This window comes from Gouania willdenowi, unplaced genomic scaffold, assembly GCF_900634775.1.
Source record: "Gouania willdenowi unplaced genomic scaffold, fGouWil2.1 scaffold_332_arrow_ctg1, whole genome shotgun sequence".
Taxonomy (NCBI): domain Eukaryota; kingdom Metazoa; phylum Chordata; class Actinopteri; order Blenniiformes; family Gobiesocidae; genus Gouania; species Gouania willdenowi.
This window is the reverse complement of record NW_021145094.1, coordinates 186,713-190,760: the sequence shown is the minus strand read 5'-3', so window position 1 is coordinate 190,760 and position 4,048 is coordinate 186,713. Positions and strand designations below refer to the sequence as shown.

The following is a 4,048-nucleotide window of genomic DNA, read 5'->3' as shown; positions in this document are numbered from 1 at the left end:
TAGATAGATAGATAGATAGATCGATAGATAGATAGATAGATAGATAGATGATAGAGTATAGGTAGTGTAATAGATACGATAGATAGATAGATAGAATCGATAGATAGATAGATAGCTAGATAGCATGTTTAGGTGGGTATAGATAGATAGATAGCATAGATAGATAGCTCGCGAGATAGATAGATAGATAGATAGATAGGATTAGATAGATAGATAGATAGATAGATAGATATGGTATAGATAGATAGATCTAGATAGAGAAGATAGATAAGAGTAGATAGATGTACAGGTAGGTACATAGATAGATAGATAGATAGATAGATAGTAGATAGATAGATAGATAGATAGATAGATAGAGAGATGTAAGGTAGGTACATAGATAGATAGATAGGATAGATAGATAGATAGATAGATAGATAGATAGATAGATGAAGATAGGTAGGGTAGGGGTAGAGATAGATAGTAGATAGATAGATAGATAGATAGATAGGTAGGTACCATAATAGATAGATAGACGATAGATAGATAGATAGATAGGTAGGTAGGTAGGTAGGTAGGTAGGTAGATAGATAGATAGATAGATAGATAGATAGATAGATAGATAGATAGATAGATAGATAGATAGATAGATAGATAGATAGATAGATGTATAGGTAGGTACATAGATAGATAGATAGATAGATAGATAGATAGGTAAGTAGATAGATAGATAGATAGATAGGTAGGTAGGTAGGTAGGTAGGTAGGTAGGTAGGTAGATAGATAGATAGATAGATAGATAGATAGATAGATAGGTAGGTAGGTAGGTAGGAGGTAGGAGTAGGTGAGATAGAATAGATAGCTAGATAGATAGATCGATAGAAGATAGATAGATAGATAGATAGATAGATGTATAGGTAGGTACATAGATAGATAGATAGATAGAAGATAGATAGATAGATCGAAGATAGTAGATAGATTAGATAGATGATGTATAGGTAGTGGTACATAGATAGATAGATAGAGGATAGTGATAGATAGATAGATAGATTAAGATAGATAGATAGATAGTAGATAGAGATAGATAGATAGATAGATAGATAGATAGATAGATAGATAGATAGATAGATAGATAGATGTATAGGTAGGTACATAGATAGATAGATAGATAGATAGATAGATAGATAGATGTATAGGTAGGTACATAGATAGATAGATAGATAGATAGATAGATAGATAGATAGATAGATAGATAGATAGATGTATTAGGTGGTAGGTAGGTAGGTAGATAGATAGATAGATAGATAGATAGATAGATAGATAGATAGGTAGGTACATAGATAGATAGATAGATAGATAGATAGATAGATAGATAGGTAGGTAGGTAGGTAGGTAGGTAGATAGATAGATAGATAGATAGATAGATAGATAGATAGATAGATAGATAGATAGATAGATAGATAGATGTATAGGTAGGTACATAGATAGATAGATAGATAGATAGATAGATAGATAGGTAGGTAGGTAGATAGATAGATAGATAGATAGATAGATAGATAGATAGATAGATAGATAGATAGATAGATAGATAGATAGGTAGGTAGGTAGGTAGATAGATAGATAGATAGATAGATAGATAGATAGATAGATAGATAGATAGATAGATAGATAGATAGATAGATAGATAGGTAGGTAGATATGTCACAGGATGATAATTGGGCATCCAGTATTTTGCACAAACTAATTTGCTTGTTTTGTGTGTGTGCTTTTATTTTGAAAGTGTTTTACTGTTGTGCATTTGCTGCGCTTGTTATTTCCTGTTTTAATCACTTGGAACCCTCACACCTGTGGCAGACTGTTTTACAATCAGCTTTGATCCAAGAGCAAAAAGCTGGGGGGCGGACAATTGACGAGACAGCGGTCTACGGAACGGGAGGACGGGAATAACGGGAAGGCACCGGCTGGTTTTGAGAGGAAGGAGAAGGAAACGGCAGGAGTAGCAGGCAGGCAGCAGCCTCCGGAGCAAAACGGCAGCAGCGCAGCCTCCGAACGCCAGCAGCAACAGCGGCGGCAGCAACAGCCCCCGAAGCAGCGGCGGCAGCAACAGCCCCCGAAAGCAGCGGCGGCGGCGCAGCCTCCGAAGCAGCAGCAACAGCAAACAGCCCCCAAAGCGACGGCCAGCGGCAGCAACAGCCCCCGGAGCAAGCGGCAGCAACAGCCCCCGGAGCAGCGGCAGCAGCAACAGCCTCCGAAGCAGCGGCCAGCGAGGCTGTGAAGCGGTGAAGCCAGAGTACGACGCCGATCACAGCAGGCGGGCAGAGTATCTCTGCCCCCGTGTGTAAGTACCGTTCTAGTACTCTTGCGGGATTGACTGCACTGGCTTATAAACGATTTTGTGAAAGGGGACACCTCACTGCCTCTGGCCTTTTGTCCCAGTGTAGGCTCCGCCATAGAGGAAGAAGAGGAACGGGACTACAATCCAGCTCCGCCAACCATCCCTCTTCCTCACCCGTTGGGATGAACTTTTAATGTTTTAAACCTTTTTTTTTTGCTGGCATCACCACCCACGGTGTTATTTTAGATCTTTGCAATAAATTAATTATCATACCTGTTAAACTGTATCTTTGGTTGATTACACTGCTTGCCTTGTGTAAATTATTCTAAGAGTTCCTAGCCTCTCATAAAATACTAGGTGGCGTTGTCATTGAGAAGCGGCCACGACTTACAGATGGATAGGTAGGTAGGTAGATAGATAGGTAGGTAGATAGGTAGATGGGTGGGTAGGTAGGTAGGTAGGTAGGTAGGTAGGTAGGTAGATGGGTAGGTAGGTAGGTAGATGGGTAGGTAGGTAGATAGATAGATAGATAGGTAGATAGGTAGATGGGTGGGTAGGTAGATGGGTAGGTAGGTAGATGGGTAGGTAGGTAGATAGATAGATAGATAGATGTATAGGTAGGTAGATAGATAGATAGATGTATAGATAGATAGATAGATAGATAGATAGATGTATAGATAGATGTATAGATAGATAGATAGATAGATGTATAGGTAGGTACATAGATAGATAGATAGATGTATAGGTAGGTACATAGATAGATAGCTATATAGATAGGTAGATGTATAGGTGGATAGATGGATGGATGTATAGATAGATAGACAAACAAATAGAACAAAAGGAACCTAGAAAACCTTCAGATGTGCTCAGGGTTTTATTGACAACATTGTTATAGGTTATACACTGTATTTGACAATTATTATTATTGTATAATTGTACTACTGTGTTATTGATATTGTATATTCTCATATTATTGTTTTATTATTATTACATTATATTCTTATATTACTGTTATTATTATTAGTAGTAGTTATTAATAATATTGTTTTTATTAATGTATTATAGTTACTGTATTATTATTATTGTTTTATTATTATTACATTATATTCTTATATTACTGTTATTATTATTAGTAGTAATTAATAATATTGTTTTTATTAATGTATTATAGTTACTGTATTATTATTATTATCAATAGTTCATTAATTATTGTAGCCAAAGAACTGAAATGATCACAGATGAGGGTAAAACCAGTATTTTAAATAAATCCAAACACCTTGTATCATCGTTACATTTGTGATGTTTTTAAAAAATGAAACAGTTAGAAATGGGTTCAAAATTCAATGAATAATTCTACTTATAGATGAATAAATACCTCTTTCTGTTGTAATGTCTATGTCTCCACCAGCTGTGAACGTCTCCACATTCGATGCCTACGTAAATAATGTCTTTGAAGATAAAAGAACGTTAGAATTTCCTGAGGGAAGGAGGCGTGGCCATAGGATTATTACGTCACCTAGCGGAAGTGCATCTGATCGTCAAGAAAAAAGTGATCGCCTTTCCTTCATTTCGTGACGTCATCCACAGGGTTAAAGAAAAGTGGATAGGAAAGGAGATAGGAGGTGTGGTTACAAACTCTTCTTCTTCTTCTTTTGTATTTAATGGCGGTTGACATCCTGAACATTGTATTAGCTCCACCCACTGGATTATGAGTGAACTATGGTGAAGAGGAACC

The 4,048-nt window shown here is 36.8% G+C and overlaps 1 protein-coding gene across 1 annotated transcript in view; it reads right to left on the bottom strand.

The window, feature by feature from the left end:
- LOC114459657 (mitochondrial ubiquitin ligase activator of nfkb 1-A-like) overlaps positions 1 to 3,749 on the bottom strand; it is a 26,631-nt gene extending 22,882 nt beyond the window's left edge. Inside the window, exon 1 of the mRNA XM_028441851.1 lies at positions 3,689 to 3,749. The gene's annotated coding sequence lies outside the window, so the exon portion shown is untranslated. The remainder of the gene's footprint in view (positions 1 to 3,688) is intronic.
- Between the last annotated feature and the right edge of the window lie 299 nt (positions 3,750 to 4,048).